Source organism: Ochotona curzoniae, unplaced genomic scaffold, assembly GCF_017591425.1.
Source record: "Ochotona curzoniae isolate NIBS_2020 unplaced genomic scaffold, NIBS_Ocur_1.0 scaffold_4506, whole genome shotgun sequence".
NCBI classification, from domain to species: domain Eukaryota; kingdom Metazoa; phylum Chordata; class Mammalia; order Lagomorpha; family Ochotonidae; genus Ochotona; species Ochotona curzoniae.
In genome coordinates this window covers 16,002,937-16,020,753 of record NW_024467119.1, presented here as the reverse complement: position 1 = coordinate 16,020,753, position 17,817 = coordinate 16,002,937, and positions in this window count along the sequence as shown.

Genomic DNA, 17,817 nt, shown 5'->3' with positions numbered 1-17,817 from the left:
TCAGAAATAAATCAATTATCAGTAATGGCTCAGTTGATTAAATTACATTGCAAGCACCAGGATCCCACATGGGTGCTGGCTTATGTAATTTATTATGGCTTGGGAAAGCAGTAGAGAGTGGTCCAAAAGTCTTTGGATGCTTCACCATGTGGGAGACCTGGAAGAAGCCCTTGGCTCTTGGCTTCAAATCAGCTCAAATCTGGCTTTTGCGGCCATCTAGGGAATGAACCAGTGGATGGAAGACTTTTATCTCTGTCTTGTTTATAAATAAATCTGATCTGCCTTTCCAATAAAAATAAGTAAAACTAAAAAAAAAAAGAAAGAAATCAATTAACTGTGCTATTATAGTTGGGATTTGATGCAGTAGTTCAGCATGTATGTGAAATGCTTACGCCTCACCTCCCAGTGCTTGGGTTTAAGTCTGCACTCCACTTTCTGTTGCAGGTTGCTGTTCATGTGCACTCTGTCAGGCAGCAGGCAATGTCTTAGGTAGTCAGATTTCCATCATCCATGTGGGAAACCTGGGTTGTGTTCCTCTCTCTCGATCATTATAGGAGTGAACTATAGGATAGGAAGTCTGTCTTCCAAATCAATCGTTCAATAAAAAAAAAAAAGTTTTGATAAATAGGGTTTAACTCAGGATGAATGGATGAAAAAGTATTACTGAGACAGATTGCCTAAAATGGAGACTGAAGTAGGTCCATGGATAAACATTATGTAATGATTTACAAGACGTCTGAGGATGGGTCATCTGTCTAAGCCGGGACTTTGAATAATGTTAGGTTGGGTTGAAATGATTCTGTTAGAAACCAGAGTGAGTGAAATTATTTGTGGGACGTAATTTTGGGGTTTGTTGGGTCATAAGGATGGCAGGAGTGGCCTGAGCACTTGAGTACTCTTTCTTCAATATTCTCCTGATTTCTTGGGGACATACGGTTCACTGAGGGGTTATATTTGTTTTTAACCACAGAGATGCATGCTCACTGGATTTTCTCATATTTGCAATAAGTGATTTTAGTTTATTTGGGATCTTCACCCAAATTCGAAATCCAGGATATACCTGAAAGTGGAATGAACCGTTAAAATTCTAAGCAAAATTTTTGAACATATATGTAATAGTTCCCCATAAACACATGTCTTTAAAGGAACAAAAAAATGGATGGTAGAAATAGAGTTTGTAGTTTTTAGTTACGTAGTTTGTAGTTACTTCAGAGAACTGACTTTAGATGTGAAGGCTTACATAAACTTCATGATAAAAATTTCTTTGGCACAAATAGAGTTTGAGTCCAGGAAAGAATGAATGTGATGACCTGGCCTGCGTCTGATGGTGTGTCTGTAGGAGGATATGCTTGAGAAAGCTTGGGCAGTTCTGTTGTAATATTATAGAATTCTTACTATGAGAATTTCCTAGAAAATAAATGCATAGTTCTTTCTCTTTAGCTGCCACAAATACAGCAGAACTCAAGGACATACTCCAACTGGCCATGGTCTGACAAAGTGTAATAATCTTAAGTTCTCTAACTATCACTAAACTCCAGGTCTAGCAGAGACTTAGACTGGCACAGGTGGCAACTGCTCATCCAGTTTGATCTCAACAAAATGTGTGAATCCAAAACCACCACGAGCACAAGTGATAAAGCCTGAAATTTATAACTTACAAGGGCTATTTGGTTAGAATATCGTGAAAAGAAGACCACTGATGAAACTCAGGGTAGGGTGATCCATTAAAATGTCAACTTTCATTACAGTATGAATATGAAAACATTTTTAACAGATCACAGAATCTACCTATGCAAGGGAGTATCACATGTAGATGTATCACCTTGAGAAAGTCTTGGATTTAAATTTCATATCAGGCACCTACTAGTTATTTAACTTTGGGTAAGTTAACTAACTTTGAACCATTTTCCTTCTCTGGAAATAGGGCAAATCTTATACAGATGTTTAAGGCGTCAACAGAAAGTATTGCTGCTAAATGAAAATATGCATTGTTCACTATAGTAATGATTCTCAATGAACAATTTTAGGGAGATTTTGATGCATCTTGATTGTCCAAGCAGAAATGTTAGATACAGGGAGTTTGAGGACAGAAGTGAAGACATGGCTGTGTGAATTAGAGGTGGCATGATCTGATAAAAATTGATGAAACAGAGAATCTTTAAATTCCACCTTGAAGGGAAAGTAGGGTCTCACCAGGAAAGCATAGGTAGGAAGAGAATTGAAAGCACACTATGAATTGCATATCATGTGCAAATACATGGGCCATGACATGTCTGATAATTACTGAATCAACATAATTAGAAGAATGGTTACCTGTGGGAAATTTATGGGGAGTGACATACAGCAGGTAGTTGGAATCTCCGTCATAGAGAATTTACTAAGTAATGTACATGGGTTTTATCCTGTTGGCGGCAAGTATCTGTCAGTTAAACAAGGGAACCCATGTGTTATGTATTACCAATGTCTACTAAATAATCCCATTCTTCCCCCTGAGTACATGCAAAGTTTTGGTTTTCAGACCTTGTATTCAGTGATTTACTTTAAACAACTACAAATGAATAAGACATAATGTAATCCTTGTGGCTGGAAGCTTCAGGATAATTCCTCATTCTCTCTGTGTTTTCTGTAGCTACTGGTAACATTTCAGGTGTCAGCTTCCCAATCAAGTTCCTTCAATCTGTATCTCCTACTGAGCAACATGAAGGGCTTTAGATTAATCCACAGTGGAGGTAGAGTACAAGGAACAAATATATCTCCTAGTTGGGAGCTATACAGATTTTGAAACTATTCTTATGGCATGAATGACCTTATATTTGTATTGCCTGGTTAGATTTGTACTTTTGCGAGATTATCCTGGCAGCATTGTAGAAATCAGACTTTAGTAAGGCAAGTGTGGAGGCAGATTCCACTGCAATATCTACTTGATTAGTAGTGTGACAAGAGCACAGGACCCATTCCATACCATGACACTGCCTTTTTATTACCCATCGCAAGTAGAAATGAGTCAACACTTTTAGGGAAATTATTGATGTCTTAGTATAGGAATTTATCTATTGGAATTTCAAATTTTGCCATTCAATGATGCAGATTTAGAGGTATAACTGAAATAAATACATTTTGATTCTATAGAACATTCTACACATTGAATGATGAATTTTGATAAATTTCATTGTTTCTTCTTTCAGTTTCTGTCCATCTGCACCTTCCTTATATTCCAGCCACATGATTTGGTTTGCTTAACCCTACTTTTCCTTCTTACTGTCTACTGGAGGCAGTATATTGTACTGGCATCAGAACATCCTAGTTTGATGGTCTCCAAAATTAGACTGATAAAATGTGTTTGGTGTAATAATTACAAAAATTAAAACACATTCTGGAAAGTACTTTGTATAGTACAGCTTATAGTGCATATTCATTAGACGGAAGCTATACATATCATTATTTTTTTAAAGATTTGTTTTTATTATTTTTTTATTGGAAAGGCGGATATACAGAGAAGAGAGACAGAGAGGTAGATCTTCCGTCCGAGGATTCACTCCCTAAGTGAGTGCAATGGCCTATGCTATGCCAATCCGAAGCCAGGAGCCTCTTCTGGGTCTCCCATGCGGGTGCAGGGTCCCAAAGCTTTGGGCTGTCCTCGACTGCTTTCCCGGGCCACAGGCAGGGAGCTGGAAGGGAAGCGGGGCTGCCGGGATAGAACCGGCGCTCATATGGGATCCCGGGCGTGCAAGGCGAGGACCTTAACCACTTGCGCCACCGCGCTGGGCCCAACATATCATTATTTTAAAAATTGCTGAATTCTGACTTCATCTCAGCTTTTCAACCATTGACATTCTGTATTACAAAGATCTCAATTTATCAGATGATTTATTGAGAAGTCAATAATGGTCTTCCTTTGAATATAGTTTTGAGTCCTATAACTCTGCTATTGATGTCTCAGCACTTTTCTGAACTCTACTGGCCTGCTCTCATTGCTATCAATCCATAACAGTTTCTAATTAACACTCCACTTCTGAGGCAGCATCCATTACTTGTTGGTTCTTATTAATGAATACATAGGCTGTCTGTGCTTTGTCAATAATTTTATTTTTGTATGAAAATCTTCATGTCTAGGAACTTTGGATTGGAAGTAGTCAAGTTTACAAATTCTAAGACACTGTCTTCAATTAGGTGCTTGATGAGATGATGGTGGAATAAATATTATTATAAATTCTTGATAAAATTGAATTGTAGGAAACAGGCCCAGGGATTTATTAAATGAAATGCTATCTCTGCATGTGTGTATATGGGGGTTAATCTGCTTGTTTTTGGGAATCAAATCTTGCACAGAAATATTACCAGGTGAAGAAAACAATGAAATCAAATGTGAAATAAAAGACTGGAACAAAGGAATCTTATTAATTTATGTTGAATCAGATTGTCTTAGGGTGTCTTACATGAATGTTTTTAAGGTTGATAAAGAAATTCCTATTTTTCTCCTTTAATTCTGGTCTCAACTAGGTTCTATATAGGTTAGACTGATGTAAGATATATTCATTTTTATAGAAAGGCAGATTTACAGAAAGGCAGAAAGATCTTCTGTCTATGGGGTTACTCCCAAAATAGCCACAATGGCCAGCTCTGAGCTGATCTGATCAGAAGTTAGGAGCCAGGAGCTTCTTTCAGGTCTCCCACTTGGGTTCAGGGTCTGAAGACTTTGGACCATCCTCTGCTGCTTTCTCCTGCCACAATAAGGGAGCTGATGTGAACTTGAGCAGCCAGGACATGAACTTATGCCAGTATGGGATCCTGATGCATGCAAGGTAAGGATTTAACCAGTGAGCCATTGTGCTGGGTACAGATTGAGATATATTTTAAGCTGACGTCAGTTTTAGTGGCTTCATCAGCTGAGGATCAGCCTTCTGATGTTTTGACACCTCTTTGTAAGCCACATCAGGTGTATTTTGGCAATGTGCTAAGGCTCTGCTTGTGCATTACCACACGAGGGCGATCTCTCCTGCAGGCACACAGACTTACTGTTATTTACCTGAACAGTGTAAACTGCAAGATACATAATTGTAAATTTTACACCTCCTAGAGTAACTACAAACAGTTGCCAGTAACTCAAGGTTAGTATTAGCCACCTGGATATGCTCAAGAAAACTCAAAGATCATAGATTCTGGGGCTACAGGACAAATCATGATGTATGCTGTGTTCTGCTGCTCCTTGGTCATCATCAATGAGGATCCGTATTTAGAAGTTATTCTGTGAATGGAATTAGGAAGTATAAAAATCAGAAGGTATGAAACTGCTTCTGTCAAAATAGTTCCGTTTTTATTTCAATTGAACTACAAAATGTGACATTTGATGGACAGCTGCCATTTGTTTTTGTTCTTTGTGTTTACTAAGTAGTGCGAAAGCATAGGACCATTAGAAAGATAGGGTTACATAGTGGCACCTCTGGAAGTGTGAATCACTTAGAACTCAGACATATTTTTCTTTTAGTTCTTATTTTTAATATTCTTATTTTAAAAAAAGATTTATTTGTATTGAAAAGGCAGATCATATTTACAGAGAGGAAGTACAAAAAGAAAGAGCTTCCATTTTCTGGTTTGCTTCCTAGGAGACCGCAATGGCCAGAGCTGAGCCAATCCAAAGCTAGGAGCCAGGAGTATCCTTAGAGTTTCCCATGTGGGTCCCAGTGCTTTGGGCTGTTCTCTACTGCTCTACCAGGCCACATACAAGGAGCTGAATGGGAAGTGGAGCAGCCAAGATATGAACCAGGGCCCACATGGGTTCCCAGCACATGCAAGGTGAGGAGTTAGCAGTTGAGCCATTGTGCCATATTTTTTCTTAATATTCAGATTTTAAAATATTAAATTCTATGAGAATTTGAGCACCATCTCATAATCTGATCAAGTGATCTCTTAAGTATTACACAAGCATCAGGAATTCCAATTAATGGGGCTTTGATTTCCAAGGTCATTATGGCAACAAAGCACAAATCTCCACATCAGGGATTATTGTTTAGTACAGAAAAACTGATCCTTGTGACAGCATATGTCAATGAAGGCATTCACAAAGGGGAACAGAGATAACTTGTTTGCCCATTAGAGAAAAGCCAAAAGAAACAAAACAGGAAGAAAGTCAGAAGTGAAACCACTCCAAGTAAAACCAGCATTTTCCTCAAATGGTTTCATGATAAAGCTGCTATTGATACAGTACAGCTTAAAAATATAGAGAAGCCCTGTGCCTGCAAAATTGCAAAATGGAAACTAATATACAAGAAACCTGTTCTCTTTATATAAATTAATAAAAATAATAGTAATATTCATAGCTACCTGTATGTATGCTCAAAGACATAATGAACAGCATTTTTTCAATTAGTTTTGTTTGTCAATTTCAAGAGCTTCATGATTTTTTAATTTGTATTTCACTTATCACCTGCTCAGTAGTGCCAGAATTTCCCCAAGCAGTGTGCTGTCATTTTTACTTTGAGGTTGTGAACTTTGCCCAAATGCAGATATTTAATAATGGTGCCCTGAGCAGGTTTAAGTTCTCTCTTGAAAACCAATGGTTATAAGACAAGAAAAAGAAATCAAAGGCATACGTATAGGAAACGAAGAAGTCAAGCTTTCACTATATGCAGATGACATAATCCTATACATAGAAAAACCAGGAGACTCAATACAGAAACTGCTAGAACTTATACGAGAGTTTAGCAGAGTGGCGGGGTACAAAATTAACGAACGAAAATCAAGAGCCATAGTGTACGCAAATAACACCAAGATGGAAGAAGATCTAACCAACAGGATACCATTCAAAATAGCAGAGAGAAGTATGAAGTATTTGGGAATAAATCTAACCAAAAGCGTAGGAGACCTATTCAAAACACTAATGGACAGATGGACTTAAAGATAAAAATAAAAATATCAATTTCAGTTTTCAATATAAGCTTTATCAAGTTCAAGACACTTTTTAAGTGATGTTATCAGCCAGTTAGTCTATTCTTTTAAAGCTTATTTTAATCTTAAAATGTTAAAACAGGATGATGAATAAAAGTGACTAACTAAAAAAAAATTCAAAGGTCATTGTTCCTTTCAAAGAATTCTAATTAGTAGAGAACAAAAATTGTATCTTAACAGCTTAACAAGTCAAATGTTTGTGGTAACTCCAGCCATTTTTGTTTCAATTTTTGTCTTTTGGTTTTTAGTGGTTCAGTGTGGTTCATAGACACAATCTAAGATTGTAATGATATTCTGTTCTCTCTCTCCTTCTCTCCTTGTCACCTTCGCTCACTCTCCCAATCCCTCTTCTTTGTCACTTTGGAGATAACATGTATTTAATTTACACTGTAGCCAAGGGGTTGATGTTATAATAAATACAGTTAAACAAATAAAAAACAAAAATATACTAGTTTAGCAGAAATATAGTCAAGGGATATAAACAATAATAAAATTGAAAAATAAACATTTCATCCATATGTGTTACTTTCAGAGTAATCACAGGTAATTAAAACTATAATAGTATAATATTCCTTTTTTCTTATTGTTTACTTGTTTATTTTTTCTGTTTATTATTATTTCCAAGATATGATTTTATAGGTATAAAAATTTCCCCCCTTCACTTACCCTTCCTCCCTTCCCATCTTTGTCCTCCTCCTCCCATTTGTTCCCCCATATCATTACAGTAGTATAGTCGTTCAGCAACAGTCACAAGTCTAACATTCTTTTATTTAAGTATATCACGGCATTGTAGGTATAGGCAATGGTAGAAAATCCAGTGTCATATTATCAAGATATATGTATATATATATATATATATATATAACACATATATGTGTGTGTGTGTTTGAAGATTTATTTATCTTTGCAGAGGGAAGGAGAGGCAGAGATATCTTCCATCAACTGGTTCACTCCTCAAGTGCCTGCAATGCAATGGCCAAAGTTGAGTGAGGAGCTTTTGCCATGTCTCCCATGTGGGTGCAGGGTCCCAAGGCTTTGGGCCGTCCTTGACTGCTTTCCCAGGCCACAAGCAGAGAGCTGGATGGGAAATGGAACAGCATTCCAAATGGGATCCCAGCGTATGCATGGTGAGGATTTAACCACTGAGCCATTATGCCAGGCCTGTCAAGGTATGTTTAAGAATTTCATTGGGAGTCCTTCTTTTATTTAGGAATAGCGATGCATTCTGAAATATATTTTCACTTCCTGGAATGCCAGTTTTTATTATTATATTTCATCTATGAGAATATATGTGTATGCATCTTTACTTCTGTATTAATTTTTCTTGAATGTTTCCTTATATTAGAGAGAAAATATGATGTTTGTCCTTTTAAGATTAGCTTATTTCATTGAGTGTAGTGGTCTCCAGTTGGGATCATTTTGTTACAAAGGGTAGACACAAGAATTGAAATAAATAGTCCTCTTAACACTGCCTTGACTCTGTCTCACACATGTTGATATAGTTGCATTGATGTCTTCATTCATGCCAAGCAAATTTTAACAAAGATTTATTTATTTTTATTTGAAAGTCAGATATACGGAGAGGAGGAGAAACTGAGAGAAAGATCTTCAGTCCATTGACTCACTCCCCATGTAGCTGCAATTACTGGAGCTGTGCTGATCTGAAGCCAGGAGCCTGGAGCCTTCTCTGGGTCTCCCACGCAGGTGCAGGGTCCCAAAGTGTTGGGTCATTTTCTACTGCTTTTTGGGTCATTTCCACACCACAAGCAGGGAGCTGGATGGGAAGTGGGGCAGCCAGGATTAGAACCAGGGTGCATATAGGATCCTGGCATGTTCAAGGTGAGGACTCTAGCCACTAGGCTACTGTGTTGGGCTCATTTCAAGCAATTTTTAAAACTTCCTCTTTAATTTAGTTTATAACCCACTGTTAATTCAGTGATACATTGTTCAGTCTCCAAGTATTTCCATATCTTCTTGGGTATTTTATCCGATTGGTCTCCTATTTTACTCCATGATGGTCTGAGTAGATGCATAGTATGATTTTGAATTTTCAATAATTTGCCAAGGCTTGTTTTGTGAGCAGAAGTCTGATCAGTCTTGGAGAAGGTTCTATGTTTGATGAAAAAAAAAGTGTATTCTGTTTCTGTAGAATGAAAGATTCTATAGATATTTGTTAAGTTTATTTGCTCTGTTGTCTGGGTGAGCTCTGTTGTTTCCTTGTTGAGTTTCCATTTGTTGATCTGCCCATTGAGGTTAGGGGGGTGTTAAAGTCTCCCAGTATTACTGTATTGGAGTCTATTTCTCCCTTTAAATGAAGTAGTATTTGTTTCACATAGCTAGGTGCCCTGACATTTGATACATATTCATTTATTGTTGTGGTTTCTTTTTGCTGAATGGATCCCTTGATCCTTATGTGGTGTCCTTTGTTTTAGTGCTTTGCACATCAAGTCTATATTATCTGATGTAAGAATGACAGTGTCAGCTTGTTTTTTCTTTCCATTAGCCTAAACTTCTCCATCCTTTCACTTTCAATATTTCTGTATATCTTTGTTGGTGAGATGTGCTCCTGTAGGCAACAGATGGATGGGCTTGGTTTTTTGATCCATTCTATGCATCTATGGTGTTTGATGAATTCATACCGTTTACATCCGGGGTTAATATTGACAGGCAAATATTGTTTTTGTCATTTTAGCATTGGGTTTCTCATTGTTTGATTTAGGTTTCATTTGTGGTTTTATTGAGATGTTTTTCTTGTTTGTATTTGGTAAGTGTTATTCGTTTTTATGTCTATAGCACATCTTTAAGCAACATTTGTAGGGAAAGTCTGGAAGAGGTGAAGTCTTTCAATTTTTGTTTGCTTTGGAGGTATTTTATTTCATTTTCAAGCACAAAGGAAATCTTTGCTGGGCATGTAATTCTGGGATGGCAATTTTCATTTCTTTTAGCATGTGGAATATGCCACTCCACTTTCCTCTAGCCTGTAAGGTTTCCTCTGAGACATCAGCTGGGGAGTCTAGGGTTGTTCCCTAAGTTAATTAACTTTTCTTACATAAATATTTAAGTGTTCTTTATTTATGTTCAACTAAAGAGAACTTACTTGATTGTGGTGTGTTGTGGTGAGTATAATTTTCTGTTGACTAAATCAGGATTCTGTAGGTTTCTTATATATTTTTTCCCAATTCTTTCTGCATGTTAGGGAAATTCTCAACTATTATTTCATTGAATGCATCTTTTAGCCTGGTGTTTATCTCTATGCTTTCCATAATGCTTATATTTGGCATTAAATGGGGGTGGATGCTGTAGCCTGGCTTGACCCAGTCTGCCCCCATTTCCAGCTCTTGGGGGGTGATTGCCCCTGCCCAGCCCAGCCCAACGATCCCGTAGTCCTGGGTATAATGTGGACTGGCTGGTGTTGCAACCTGATCTGGCCTTTCCCGCATCTTGTCCTCATTCTTAGATCTGCTAATGGATGTTATGCACTGACCCAGCCTGTCCTTCCCCCAGACTTGATCCACATGTATGTTGGCAGGTACTGTAATCTCACCTAGTCTGGGCTGCTCCTAGCCTTGGTTCTTGAGCTCACCTGCAGGGACTGTGTTCTGGCAAAGGAGTTCCCCAAGCTCCTCTATCAGGCTTCCTCCCAGTGACAGATCTCATACATATTTGTAGGTCCTTGGCCCAAATTGACTTTGTTTACCTCCTGTCCTGGCAAGAACAGTGGCCTTGCCCCTCCAGCCCACATTCATCCTGGCTCTTACTGTTAGGTACTACAGTCCAGGCATACCTGGTCCGCACCCAGATATAGCTGTCATGTGATTCACCAAGTGCTGAGACTTAGCCCAGCCCCTTCTACACTCACCCTGGCACTCACAAGCATCAGAGGGTTCTGGAGTCTGGCCCAGTCTGACACAGCCCACACTCAGTCCACACTTACACCAAGGGATACTATAGACGTGTCCAGCCCAGATTACTGTACTCATTCTGGCTCTCACACTCATGAGTGGGAACCACAACCCAGACTAAGTGTCCTCTTAACTCCCCAACCAGGCCTATTCCTGGAGACAGATCATGCGCGTGCTAGTGGTTGTTCTTGACCCAGCTTGGCATAGCTAATCCCCCATCTTGACCTTTGCCATCAGATGCTGAAGCCTTACTTGTTCTGGTTTGCCCAAGTCCCAACTCTCATTGTAAGGTGCTACAGCCTAGCCCTGCCCAGACTGCTTCCATCATTGGCTCATGTAAACTGGTAGGTGGGATAGCTGATCCTGGCATGACCAATACACCAGCCTGGTTCCTGCACTTTCTAGAGAATTAAGGTTGGTCTGCTCCTGCCTTCCCCTGGCCCTTCAGAACCAACCCACACACCTGTTGATGATTGGAGCTAACTTTGTCCAACCTGACCAAAACCCAGGCCTGAATCGCATGCTCACCAGCAGGAGCTATGGCCCACCAGGGGAGTTTCCTTGCTCCACTCACCAGGTCTACCCCCAGGCCCAGATCTCACATGTGCAAGCCTTTACTCGGCATAGTCTGCCGCTGCTATCCCAGCCTTTGTATGAGCTGGTGAATGTTGCAACCTGTTCGCTCACACCTTATTCTTGGGTGTGCCTGTAGGTGCTGTAACCTGGACCATGCTGGCCTATCCCCAATCCCAGATTACATGAGCATTGGAAGGTTCCATGGTTATGCCTAGCTTAGCCTGTCACCATCCCAAGCACCTAAGCAAACCTGTGGAAATTGTGTTTCCATATGGGTGATCCCACATAGCCCACATAGAATCTGCCCTCAACCTCGGTTCTCTCACATACTGATTAGTGTTATGGCCCAGCCTAGCATTACCCATCCCCTGTTCCGAATTTCACTAGTGGGTACTAGGATGTAGCCCCACCAGGCAGGCCCCCAATCCCAGCTTTAGTATGTGCCAATGAGTTGTGGTTGGCTGTAATCCATGCTAGCTAGCTCAACTGAGGTCTTCCATGTGGGCTGGTGTATCTGTTTGACCCATAAAAGTCCTACAGCTTCCACCATCCAAAGCATTCAATCTCAGCCCCCTTGCTTACCCGAAAGTACAGTGGCCTTGCTGATGGGAGTCCCTCATGAGTGAATCCTCACTTACAACGTATTCCCTCAGTGGTCTTCTCTCCCACACATCTCCTTACCCCTTTCCTGATCAATCCATGGTCCACATGCATGGGGAAAACCCCAGGCTCACTCCGCCTGCGTTGATGCAAGGCCCCTGGTCTTTATATAACTCCACCAGCAGCATCTTTCAGGACCCTCACAAGCTCACAGACCCAGGCTTCCACAAGCACAGGATTGGACCTGTGCCCTGTGGGTAGCCAGCCACATGGCAGCTGCTCGCCATGGAGCATAGTCCAGGTCTGGGCCTGTATGCCCCACATACAGCCAGTTAGTCTATTCTTAAGGAATTGAAATTCCCAGAAATTTAACTTTCTCAATGTACCCTTAACTGTGTTAATATCTGAAGTGGCCATTTAGATACACTTTAAGATCAGGAAACAAAAAGATAGAAGAAAGAGCCAAATCAGTATTGTAAGACATATGACTAATGAATTCCCATGAAGTTTCAAAAATTTTTGCTGACACATTGAATGACTTAGTGAGCAGTTGTTATTCTCTGGGCCTCTAATACACTTGCAAGCAAAATGCCTTGACCATTCCATACATTGTCACCATAAACTTAGTTTTTGACTGGCCTTTTACCTTGAGCCACTTCTATCTCATGTAGCCCTTGGTTTGCTTGTGCTTTAGAACAGTACTGGCAAATCCACCTTTCACTTCCTGTTGCAATCCTTTGAAGAAATGCTGCCGGATCTTGATCCAATTTGCTATAAATTTCTTCTGCAAGCTCTGCTTTTTATTTGTGGTTCATCATTTTTTGCCCATCCATTGAGCAGAAAGCTGATTACACTTTAGTTTTCCTGTTAGATTTAAGCTGAATTTACTGAGATGTCTGTTGTGTTGACTTTTTTCCCCCTGTTAATCATCAGTCCTATTGAGTTAGGACACAAGTCAGGTTAATTTCTTCATAGAAATTGATGTGGATGATGTCTCTCTGCAGGCTTTGTCTACAATAGCATGCCATCTCTTTTTTTATTTTAAGTTTTATTTATTTTTATTACATAGACAGATTTACAGAGTGAAGGAGAGACACAGAGAGGAAAATCTTGCATCTGCTGGTTCATTCCCTAAATGACTGCAATGGTCAGAGCTGAGCTCATCTGAAGCCAGGTGCTAGAGCATCCTTAGCGTCTCCTACATAGTTGTGCAGGGTCCTGAGGACTGGGGCCATCCTCTGCTGCCTTCCCAGGGCATAAACATGGAGATTGACTTAAGTGGACCAGGGGGATTAGCCTTTTGAGCCACAGCACCGACACTCATGTCACTTCTTAAAATGAGTTATTCCTGAAAAGTCAAGATACCTTGCAGTGTGCATTTCTACACCCAAATAAAAGAAGGACTCCTGATGAAACTAATTAAATATATCTTGACAAAGAATGCTGGACTTTCTACTATTGTCTATACACACAAGTTCTTGACACAATCAGCAAAATGATGCACTTGTGACTATTGCAGGACTATATGATCATAATTATATGGGGGAAAAGTGGGAATGTGAGGGCAGAATGGGAAATGGTGATGGTGGAACTGGCTTATAAAAAACAAAAAGTTAAAAATAATTTGTTAATATTTTTATTTTGAATTTTTAAATTATGTGGTACAATTTTGTATAGGCTGGGATTCCTCCAAACCCCCACCGCCCGACAGATTTTCCCCATTTTACTACAGTGGTATAATTTTTCGTACAGAATCATAATTCCATCAGTCTCTTATTTAAGTGTACCCTGACATTGTTGGTACAGACATGGTACAGTCCAGCATCCCATTGTCTACACATGTCCAACAGTTTCTTTGGGAATCCATCTTTCATCTGGAAGCAGGGATGCATGTTGCATTATACCCTCACATCTGGATATGGTAGACCCCAGTACTCCATCACTATATATTTCCATAATTGAGAAGCCATGAAGCCATGAAAGGTCAACAACTGATATGAGTTAGAACAACAGCCACAGCAGCAACAACAACAAATTATAGCACCATGAAAAAACATGCCACTGAGTAATCAACACATGGGTGACAAAAAGGAACACAAAAGTCTCTTGGGAAAAATGAGTTACTCATTAGTAAATTAGTGATTTATAAAAGGCATAGTTCTCATAATCTTTTCTAAAGCATTTTCACCTGGCTTTGTCATTGTTACAGCCAACCCTAGCTTTCAAAACCAGCAGCCAAAAGGAGCCAGGAAGTACTAAAGGACTAAAGAAAGTAACAAGTTAATAATTGCACAATGTGTGATTTATTGAAGGGGACCTTACTTGTGGAAGCTGGTCAAGTGAAGCTGCAAAATCAGAGGATACTTGTCCTATGGCTAGAGGGAATAAGCTCATATGCTAACCAGACTAATGGGATTCCGTGGTGACCACAAGGGGTCTGTTTATTATCAAGGAAAAAGAAGACAGAATTGTATTACAAGATAAAAATACAGCTGCATAACCACAAAGTCCTGGTTAATAGGTAATAGCTTAAAGATGTATTTATGTATTTATTTAAAAGGCAGACCCAGGAAGAAAGGGAGTGATGAGACCAGAGTGCTCACACACACACACACACACACACACACACACACACACCCTTCCATTGGCTGCTTCACCACCGAAATGGCTGTGATGTTAGGTTTGGGCCAGATTGTAAGTGAAACCAAGAGCCTGGAACTTCATTGGGGTCTCCCTTGTGGGTGGCAGGGGCTCAAATTCTGGATCATCTTCTGCTGCTTTTCCAGCACATCGTCAGGGAACTGAATCAGAATTGGAACAGGTAGGGTTTGAACCAACTCCCAAATGAATGTCGGCCATGGCTTAATGTACAGCAGCACAACACTGCCCCCTATAGGTTTGCTTCCAAGAGTTTTCTTGCGGACAAAGGTGTCAGTTTTCATTTACGAAGGTGCCCATTATACAACGCAGCATACCTATAATTAGAAAATTTGATGTTTGCTCTGGCCTCAATTCTAGCAGAATTATATTGCTCTCACAGGGGCTCTTTTCAAGATGATTTCTTATCCTTCTTAATGCCTCACACTAGATCCTGTTCAAACATGTTATAATAACTCATTGTAAGATTATTTTGCTGCAAAGGATTGAAATCCGTGGGTAATTTTTTTTCATAACTTGTATTGTTGTGAACTTTTAAAAGAGTCCTCATGTGTTTATGGACTACATTGATATTTATTTAGATAAATATTAACACATCTGTTTTCCTTGTCTGTGATTTAATTTTCCAAGTTCTTAATCGTTGTGTTTGATAAGGGGCTCATTATCCTTTTAAATGGAGTCTGATATCTCAAATTTTCCTTTTTGGCTGTACTTTTTCCAAAGCTACAGAATCAATCAGAATATTGATTATTATTGAATTGTAAGGAGTGGTTTGACCTTGGACATAAGAGGCATTGATGGAACAGATCCAAGTTGGAGTGGTGGAGATGGCAGTCAGCTGAGGCACCTTCCTTCTCCTATGACATCTTACCACTATAATATAAGTAATGCCACTTCTCGGGAAGACCAACTTTCTGGCAATGGAGAAAATATTTGGAAAGAAATGCTATTCTGGAGGAATAGTGTGTGATGGGACAGGGTGAATGGAATGTAACAGCAGGGAAAGCTAATGAAATGTTTCGAATGAGAGAAACTTAGGTAAGATCAGTGTAGGTGGAGAGGGAAGGGACGAAGAGGAGCACATGGAACCTGCAGAACGGACAGACCTTGATGGTTCTTGTTATCTGTTATTTTCCACCATGCTCAGTCATGACTTGTTGAATTTGGGTGGAGTTGGGGTTGGAAAGCTTCTTGCTGAAATATAAGCTCTCTGATAAAACTAGCACCCCAAATCTGTAACCAGCATTTTCACCTGCCTTCTAAATTCCTTATCTTATCTCTTCTTATCTCTTACAGAAGTGTAGCAGATGGATGGTTGGAGCAGCAGTGACCTGGATCCTTGACTTGAAATACTCGCATCTAACAAGCACTGGCTATTCTCCTTTCCTGAGAGCAATTCATGTGAATAGTCACATATTATACTGCTTTTCTTGGATGTCCACGGATATCACATATTTCACACGATCAATTAGATTATTCAGTCTTTTTTTTCCCCTCTCATTCCCCTTTCACCTCCTCTACCATCTTAAGCCAAGACATCTACAGCTGTTTTTTCCTGACTGTGTTTCCTTGGTTAAAGATCTGTACTTTGCAGACAGAGTAAAAAGCCTTGGGACCCTGCACCTGTGTGGGAGACCCGGAAGAAGCTCCTGACTCCTGGCTTCAGATCGACTCAGCTCTGCCTGGTGCGGCCACTTGGGCAGTGAATTGGGACTGAAGATCTTTCTCTCTGTATCTCATCCTCTCTGTATATCCAATAAAAATAAATAAATCTCTTTTTTTAGAAGAAGAATAATCATCAGGGGTTGGTACAGTGTGCAATGGTGTAGTAAGCTTAATCACCACCTGCAGCAGTGGCTTCTTATATGGTCGGTAGTTCAAGTCTCAGCTGCTCCACTTCTGATCCAGCTCCCTTTATTATGGCTTGGGTAAGCAGTGCCAGAAGACTCAAGTCCTTGGGCACCTGCACCCATGTGGGAGACCTGGAAGAAGCTCCTTGTTTCAGGCATTTGGGGAGTGAAATAACAGATGGAAGATATCTCTTTCTCTCATTTCTTCTCAATAAATTTACCTTTCCAAAAAAATAAATAAAACTTAAAAAAAGAAGACTGGGGCCTGGTACCATAGCCTAGTGGCTAAAGTCCTTTCCTTGCATGCGCTGGGATCCCATATGGGTGCTGGGTTCATATCCCGCTTGCTCTACTTCATTTCTAGCTACCTGCTTGTATTCTGGGAAAGCAGTCAAGAATGGTCCAAAGCCTTGGGATTCTGCATCCATGTGGGAGACCCAGAAGAATCTCTAGGCTCCAGGCTCCTGGTTTCGGATCAGCTTAGCTCTGGCCATTGTGATCACTTGGGGAGTGAAAGAGCGGTTGGAAGTTCTTTCTGTCTTTCTTCTCTCTGTAAATATGACTTTCCAATAAGAATATAATTTGCTTGAAAAGATGAGGTTGTTTAAATAAAATACAAAAAAGAATGATTAGATGTGCAAACAATTTGTATGAGTTCTCTGACTTAAGCCCATACAAAGGGAAAATACATTATTTGAGAAAACATACTGTAACTGTTGATTATTAGAGAACGGAAAAAGCAAAAGACCACCACCAAATCAGCTGCCACCTTGGGAGTAGGAGAGCTAAGACAAGGGGATTATTTCCAAGATCTTGTAGTTGTGGAGTCATTATACCTTGTAGAACTGGTTTCAGTATTCAGATGAGGAGGCACTGGCTGGCTTGCATCATCCTTGAGAGAGAAGCATGAGATTATGTGAGGGAAGCTGGGAAAACTGCATGGGTGAAAAACGCACGGTTGTATGAATGAATCAACTGTTGCTTTTGTAACTGTTGTTTTGGGGATGAACACAGTAACTGGTAAAGTACAAGCAGATCAGCTGCTTCTGGCTCTGGGTTACATGTGAGATCCATGAGTCCTTTGCTCATGAGTATTTTATGGCTGTTCTTTTCCTGTGAAATTAGTTACTAGAAAAAGGACAATATTGTGTGCAAGACTTCTATGGGGAAAAGGCATTTTGTAAAACAATGTATGATGATTTTAGTAAAGTATCATGCAAGGGAATAGGACATATGAGAACAGATGCTTCTGTTTGAAAATAAGAATAACTAGTGTAATCAGTCAG